We start from the raw sequence: 9,145 nt of genomic DNA on the forward strand, positions 1-9,145 counted from the left end.
AGACTCCGTGTTCTGATTGGAGACTGCCCTTTCAAGTGCAAGGTATTGGAGGGGTGCAAGATGGCTGGGTATGGGCAGGCAGCATTCACTGGTGCTCTGATAATGGTTCAAGGTGAAGGCACTGGTTGATGTTTGCCTGCAGGCAGGCTCTTAGGTATTGGCAGATGATGGCTGACTTATTATTATTAGCTGACACGTCTCCTCTTGAGCAGCCCACAGGTGTGCTCTTTCATTAATAGTCTAGACCAGGGGTGTCAAATTCCCGGCCTGGTGGGCCGCAGTGGCTGCAGGTTTTCATTCTAAACCATTTTCCTTGTCAATGACCAGTTTTCACTGCTAATTAACTCCTTTTCCCCTCATTTTAATAGCCCTGTTTTTAAGGATTCAGTCCTCTGAATTGATTCTTTTCTTCATTAAATGACAAACAAGCCACCAGAAGACCGGCTAAATTGTGACGTCAAACTCCAGCCAATTTCACTCCAACCAGTTTTTTAACGGGAAGCCGATTCTTGTTGTTAATTATTGAATATCATGACTTGTTGCTGCTCTCATTCTGCCACAGCAGACATTTCCAAAACTGTTCATATTCTGTTTTTGTTTTTTTCCTAAGACCTCCGTGAAAATGTTTTGGTAACCTGAGTGATCAACTTTACTGAGTTCTTCATCTTTCTTTATTTTCAGATTTTGTTTGATGGGTACAGGTGAGCTGGTCATGTGACGGCTTGTTTTATGTCTCATTACTGTCTGGCTGCTAATTAAGGAACAAACAAGTAAGGGGCCTGAGTCAAGCTAATTAAAATTAAGGCTAAAGAAGTTAATTAGCTTCAAAGACTGGTCACTAATTAAGAAGATGAAAACCTGCACCCACTGCGGCCCTCCAGGACCAGACCAGAGGTCTCCAACTCCAGTCCTGGAGAGCTACAGTGGCTACAGGTTTTCATTGTAACCCTTTTCTTAATTAGTGACCAGATTTTGCTGCTCAGTAACTCTTTGCCTTAATTTTAATTGATGTATAACTTAAGACTCTGACCCCTTAATTATTTCTTTTTTTCCTTAATTAGCAACCAAACAATTTTAAGACACAAAATGTACCAACACATAAACAACCACCTGCGTCCATCACACAATAACTGAAAATAAAGAAAGGTGAAGGCCTCGGGAAAGTTGATCTGTACGGAAGCCAAGGGAGGACGTGCAATATCGTTATTTTTTTTTTATTATTGTTTCCTCGAGATAATGGAATCATTTTATCAAGATCTCGATAAAACAAAACATCTTGTTTTCTCGAACTTATGAAATAATTGTATCCAATGTTTAGATGTTTAGCTTATTGAAGCCACGTCCTGTTTGAAATGGCAGAAGAGCAGAACTGTATCGATCAGCGCGTCACATTTTTGTTCAATCAAGGCCTGACACGGGCCGAAATATGTTTATGCCTTAGTTTAGAAAATAATAACATTAGTGTCCGTCGTTCAAGAAGACGGTTAGCAAGTCTTGAGCTGTATAGGCGTTGCAATCTAAGTGAGCCTGATGCCAGGAGCAAAGGTTAAGTTTCGTTTTCTCGAGATTGCGATAAAATTAGTCCGTTATCTCGAGAAAAAATTTTTTTTTAAAAAATAATGATATTGCACATCCTCTCTCGGCTTCCATAGATCTGCTCAGGTCCACAAAATATTTTGACAGCACTCTTAAAAAAGAATATCAACAGTTTTGGAAATGTCTGCCATGGCAGAATGAGTGCCATGAAATGAAATAATGGATTTAGTTGCTACACAACTCCATGCTTTTCTTGTAGATAACACACTCTATGAGCCGTTTCAGTCTGGCTTTCGTAGACAGCACAGCACTGAGACAGCTCTTCTCTGTGTAGTCAATGATCTTCTCTGGTCTGCAGATTGCGATTCCCTTAATATTCTCCTCCTTCTTGACTTAAGTGCAGCATTTGACATTGTTAACCATGAAATCGTCCTGTCACGTCTCTTTGCTGTAGGCATCTCTGGCTTAGCCCTTCAATGGCTCACATCTTATCTTTCTAATAGGCAACAGTTTGTCACACTCGGCAGATATAAATCCTCCACCTCATCTGTGTTGCGTGGTGTTCTTCAGGGTTCAGTCTGTGGGCCATTACTTTTTCTACTTTATCTCCTTCCTTTGGGTCAAATTATTCACAGACATGGCCTTAACGTCCACTGTTATGCAGATGATATACACTTATGTCTTAGTACAGACTCCCCTACAGATTCACCTCCCAGCACACTCATGGACTGCATCACTGATCTTAAGCTATGGATGGAAAATTACTTTCTCAAACTTAATGGCAATAAAACTGAAGTGTTACTGGTAGGCCCAAAATCCCAACTTTCTAAGGGATTTCTGTTGATGGTCCACTTGTCAAACCTGCTGCTGTTGTCGGAAATCTTGTTGTTTTGTTTGATTCATCACTTAACTTTGAGCTACACATTAGGTCTCTTTCCAAAATGTCATTCTATCATCTCTGTCACATTGTCCGCTTCCGTCCATTTCTGTCCTTGTCTGATGCTCATTGTTTCATAATATCTCACATTGATTACTGTAATTCCCTCTTCATTGGCCTCCCAATCTATGCAGAAGCCACAGTACATTCAGAACGCTGCAGCCACACAAAGCGGTTTGCTCACATCTCCCCAGTTCTCTCCCAGCTCCACTGGTTACCGGTTCCATCAAGGATTAAATTCAAGATTCTGCTTCTCACCTTCAAAGACCCCCTCTACCTCACTCAGCTCCTAGCCCCTTACACTCCTTGTCGCTCTCTCAGGTCCTTACTGTCCCACGCACCAGACTCTCCACCTTGGGAGGGCAGGTCCTTCAGTGCTGTAGCCCCTCAACTCTGGAACTCTCTTCCTCGGTCTCTCTGAGATTGCTCCTCTTTCTCCACCTTTAAACCTCATCTGAAAACTTTCCTCTTCTACGAACTTTTGTCATCTGTGTAAATTTTTTTTTTACTCTGTATGTAAAGCAACCTTGGGTTTGTGAAAGGCGCTCAATAAATGTAACCTATTATTATTATTATTAATTAGCAATGAGAATTGGCTTCAAATTAAGAAACTGAATGAGGTGGAGTTGGTTTGAGTTTGAGGCCCCAACTTAATTGTTCATCTGTTGGCTCACTTCACTTCAAATTTATGTTTAGGTTCCGTTTAAGGAAAAAAGAATCAATTCAGTGGTCAGAGACTCAAGAAAAGTCAATTAAAATAAAGGGAAATAGTTAATTAGCAGCAAGAACTGGTCACAAATTAAGAAAAGAGTACTGCAGGCACAGTTGCTCTCCAGGACTGGAGTTGGAGACCCCTGGTGTAGACTGATCAAGCTGATGATGTTCTGTGTTCAGGGTGTGGATAACTAGTTTAAAGTTAAAAGGGCTATCTTCTTCAAGCTGTGGGAGACGCCTGTCTTCATTATACTGTTCCACACTTTATCAGAGGTTGTCTTGAGACTAATATTTAAGAGTCAAATGTTAGGTATGTGTAAAAGCTGAATCTACTGCCTCCTCATTCATAACAAATTCCAAGACAAAATGGTGTTCGTTGCTTTGTATATGTATACTAGCCATGTGCGCCCAACTACGTTGCGCGTGTTAAAGTTGTCTGTGAAGGGCTCCCTGTTTAAACGCGGCTGCCAGTCGTGAACTGGGCCCTTCGTCGCACAGCATTATGATTTTTTAATAAGGGAAACAAAATTACAAAACAAAACCCTTAGATATTGATTCGATAGGAACGGCCTACTCAGAATCACTGTCCGAATAGTAATTATGTGGTGGTGGAGGAGCATTTCTGCTTCTCTCCATTCACAGTCCGTCTCGTTTTCACAACGCTGTCGTTTCCTCTCACGATCTCTTCTCAACCTTTCTTCTCTCTCCTCATCAAGTTCGTTTCTTTTCATTTTAATTTTTTGTACTCGAGGTACGATTGCTACTCAAGGTAGTCGACACCAGATCTAAACACAATGAGTGGTATCGACAGTGTTTGTAAACAAAAGTAACAACCAAGGCAGTGTCAGGGGAGCATGAATTCACGGACAAACAAAGATCAAGATCCAAATGAAGATTATATATAAAGATTAGTTAATTTAAAGCACAACAATTTTGTGTTTTGAGGTGTGACTGGAGTACTACAGTCTTCAGTACTGGAGGAGATTCTTAATGCAATGCCTATGTTTTAGCTGTCTCTCTACTGCCACCTAGTGCTTCTTCTTCTAATTCATTCGCAGACAAACAAAGATCAAGATCCAAATGAAGATTATATATAGAGATTGTGTGGCCAGAGTTAGACTTGGGATTCCCGGCCTGAATAAGCTTCTCCATTCCGGCCCTGCTTTTAACTGTGTATTTGGAGTAATACATTTTATTATAACTAGTGCCATACAAGCAAACAGAATGTGGCTTTGCAAACCAAGACCAGACAACCTGCTCGTGCTAGATGTGTCATTTCAGGTGGCCCAATAACTTGTAGTTGCATTTGACTCTTTCTAGTCAGTTCCTCATCTCCACAGGCGGCCTGCTATCTTCAGGCCATCATCTGGTCTGCTTTTGTCAGGCTGTAACATGACAGAGAGATAGAGTCCAAGCCCTCTCGTTATTGTCCCTGCATAGCTCCCGACCAATGGTAAAGCCCCCGCCATAAACACACACCTCAAGTAATTTTGTTTCTCGTCAGCATCCTTCAAACAGACAACCAAGAAAGGAAATGCAAGTCATTAAGCAATAAAACTCAGCCCTCTCTGTCACAGGTGGTTAGCCATTCATTCATTCATAAAATAACAGCATTCCTGAAGCTTTGGGGGTAGAGAGAAAAAAAACTAGTCTGTCCATTTTCTTTGCTCTTTAAACATTATAACAAATAAAATGCTAATTCTACAAATAAAGACACGCAAAATACGTACCAAATTATATGCAACATATAACTCTGCTGCACTGGCTATGTCATTAGCATAAAGTCACCCCTCAAACCCCTCCAAAATCTTTTAAGGACAGAACCATAGTGAACCAGAACGCACAAAAAAATAAAAAATAGCAAAAGTAAAAAAAGAAAATGACAGGAACTTTTTTCCCTTCTTAACCTTTCTCTGGTTTTGTTTGTGCCAACCTCTGATGTTAAGCAGAAACCCATCCTGTTGTCACACTGAGGTCACCTCACTTACACACTCACTCGGGCTCATTTCTCATAGGCCATTTTGAAATTGCCATTGTGCTGATAGGATAGACACAAAAACATGGAGGGACCCTAATTTCTTTCAAATGCCCAGCATGTCCTTAATCTTTTTAACGGATTAACAAAAGCAAATTTTCTAATACAAATCCACATTTTCTGCCCACTGTCTGTCACAACGCAGTCACACACACACACACTACCTGACAATTCACAGCCATCTTTGGACTGTCCCAGATGGCCAGCGTCCACAGGCTCACAGGAGACCCTTCACTTTGACAGCTTTGAACATTTTTGAGCTAACCCCTGTTGCACTCAAGCCGACACGTGAGTTTCTCTCTGGGAGTCTCCACACGTGTTAAAGTGCTGTGGTGTAACCCTGTCCTGGTTTAGCTTTTCATTTGTGTGCTGCCTGTGATCATCCATTACTCAAGGGACATGATAAAGGACAACATGTATCTTACAACTCAGCTGTGGTATTCTCTGATCTTTATGTCCATTTTGTACTCTCTCAGCTCATCTCCTCACTGATCTGATAGAAACACAGGAACAGATGAACAGTGGGCATCTGCTGATCAGGTCAGGTCAGGTTGGGGGGCATAGACTGGTACAGCAAGTTGCTGCATCCACCACACGAAAAACAGCTCAGGATCCTAGTTGGCAACCCCCCCAGGCAGACGAGTCCCACCCTGTGGAAATGACCCTCTATCAGCCATAGCCAGGTGTTACATGGGTGTCCCCCTTGGCCTGGTCCAGCCATTCGGATCCTCAAAAATGAGCTGGATCACCGTCGGGTAATGGCGCCACATGGCCGTAGTGCTGTAACTGACACTCCCACATAATGCAGGTAATGTGCCTCATTCGTGACTCCATGAGCAACACAAAGTCAAACCACTGGTACCCAAGGATTTTCCGGAGAGAGAAAGGAGTCCAGTTTTTGTCTCAGGTCACTGGAGAGTGTCCATGTTTCGCAACCATATAGCAAGACAGGAAGCACCAGGTCTCTAAAGACTTCACAGGAAGAGTCACCAAAGACATGAATGTCACTGCCAAGGTAAGTAAACCTCTCAATGAGGTCGACACTCACTCCACAGACAGACACACTGCTGATGGCCATGCCCAAGAGGTCATTAAATAAATGTAATGAATTATTATTATTATTATTAAAGGCCTGGATGTTGGTTTTTATCAGGACACTCGCAAGCCCAGACACTCAGACTCCTCGCTCAGTCTCTCGAGAGCCCCGATCAGAGCCTCCATCTGCAGGAGGACATTTATCAATGTGTGAACATTGGAGATGATGGCATGATGAGCACATGTGAAATAAAGATAGCAGGATGACAAAGACACAACAGGACATGACATGATGAGGGCACCAGGATGACAGATAAGAACACAGTGATGGCAGTGAAAGTGAGGAGTCTGGGAGTGAGAAAACTGAAAATAACACAAGGGGTGGCAGCAGATCGGAGGAGAGCAATCGGGAAATAATTGGAATTGAATGCAAAGAATCAGTAGGAAAGACAAAGGACTGAAGACAGTCCACATCAACAGAACAAATAACATGTAAGGAAGTGCAGAGAGGAGAGAAGGTGGCCCAGCATGCTCCTATTGTTGAGGCCTGGTCTATGAAACAGAATTGATGTTTCTTCTGCCCATCTTGTTTCTATAAATCAAGACATCACCCACAGATGTTCCGAGACGAGAAGCCCAATTGTGTTTATGATGAATGAACTCAACGACTCTGCTGGCTGTCCGACTGGGGCCGTGTGCTCTTCTTCTAATTTGCTCATCAATGGCTGAGAGTGCAGGCACCCTGAGCACACATGGGGTCCTCACAGTCAAGACCATTCCATGATGTGAAGAGTTCTGGAAGAGTGATATCAGAGATGGGAGTAGATTCATACCTAGTGGCATGGATTGTGGACTATCTTAAAGACAGACCTCAGTATGTGCGTCTTGGGAACTGCACGTCTGGCATTGTGGTCAGCAGCACAGGAGCGCCGCAGGGGACTGTACTTTCTCCGGTCCTGTTCAGCCTATATACATCGGACTTCCAATACAACTCGGAGTCTTGCCATGTGCAAAAATTCGCTGATGACACTGCTATCGTAGGCTGCATCAGGAGTGGGCAGGAGGAGGAGTATAGGAACCTCATCAAGGACTTTGTTAAATGGTGCGACTCAAACCACCTACAACTGAAAACCAGCAAAACCAAGGAGCTGGTGGTGGATTTTAGGAGGCCCAGACCCCTCATAGACCCCGTGATCATCAGAGGTGACTGTGTGCAGAGGGTACAGACCTATAAATACCTGGGAGTGCAGCTGGATGATAAATTGGACTGGACTGCCAATACTGATGCTCTGTGTAAGCAAGGACAGAGCCGGCTATACTTCCTTAGAAGACTGGCGTCCTTCAACATCTGCAATAAGATGCTGCAGATGTTCTATCAGATGGTTGTGGTGAGCGCCCTCTTCTACGCGGTGGTGTGCTGGGGAGGCAGCATTAAGAAGAAAGACACCTCACGCCTGGACAAACTGGTGAGGAAGGCAGGCTCTATTGTAGGCATGGAGCTGGACAGTCTGACATCCGTGGCAGAGCGACGGGCGCTGAGCAGGCTCGTGTCAATTATGGAGAATCCACTGCATCCACTAAACAGTGTCATCTCCAGACAGAGGAGCAGCTTCAGCGACAGACTGCTGTCACTGTCCTGCTCCACTGACAGACTGAGGAGATCGTTCCTCCCCCAAACTATGCGACTCTTCAATTCCACCCGGGGGTAAACGTTAACATTATTCAAAGTTATTGTCTGTTATATCTGCATTGTTATCACTCTTTAATACAGTATTTTCTTTATTAGTATGCTGCTGCTGGAGTATGTGAATTTCCTCTTGGGATTAATAAAGTATCTATCTATCTATCTATCTATCTATCTATCTATCTATCTATCTATCTATCTATCTATCTATCTATCTATCTATCTATCTATCTATCTATCTATCTATCTATCACAGCAGTGTGCACTTGCCATGGGTGTTAAGTGACCTCCCGATTTGTGAGGCCCTGAGATGGCTGTATGTGTCTTGTGACCTTTAAAAACAATCGGGTTCTAAATTGCAAAGATATAGTAATTAATTAGTATCTCTTATCCTACTTATTTTTCCTCAAAGAAAGTATAATATGGTCGTATCTCTGACTTACCCCCAACATTCACATTTTGTAAAAGCCTTATGGAGGTCCAAGACATTATAAATGCCCAAGATAGCACAATATAAGTGGAATATTCATCACTGTGGTAGTTTGTAAACCTCGATTCACTTACTAAACCAAAACTACACACTCAACATGGCAATAATACACTTTACCCCATAAACAATATGCTTACATTTTTAAAAACTTCCTGATCCAATCAATTGAAAACAATGAAAGTTGATGTTTTAATTCTTGCCTGCAGTGTTGAAACACAAAACCAAGTCAAAGTAATCTAGAAAGATGAGTGCGTACGCCGTGTGAGTGATGTGACACCATGCCTGGTAAGTGCATTGACACACAGAGAGATGCTCACTATGTCACAACAAACCTGTCAGCTTGAACCCGTGTCATCAGCTGGCTGAGTGGAGTGTGTCCCGACAGGTCTGAGAGAGGATGACTGGTCAGAGTGGAGCATCACTTTGAGTGTCTGGTGACCCTCCGTCTGTCCTTTCCTGGTCTGGACTGTCATGTCCTCCTTTATGTTGGCTCTCCCTTGTGATTCATTGTGTTTCATTTGTTCTGAATGGCGCTTTATAAAATCAAAGCTTCCCTATTGTTACTCCTGCTTATATGCACACCTGGAGAAGCTGGCATTTCTAAATGGCCTCCCACAAATCAGTCCATTTGTGTCCACACCATGAGTTCTGAATGACAGACAGAAATCCAAGTTGGTCACTCCACTGTCCCCAACTATAACAAGTCCATCTGAA

The sequence above is a fragment of the Erpetoichthys calabaricus genome, chromosome 1 (genome assembly GCF_900747795.2).
Source record: "Erpetoichthys calabaricus chromosome 1, fErpCal1.3, whole genome shotgun sequence".
NCBI classification, from domain to species: Eukaryota; Metazoa; Chordata; class Cladistia; order Polypteriformes; family Polypteridae; genus Erpetoichthys; species Erpetoichthys calabaricus.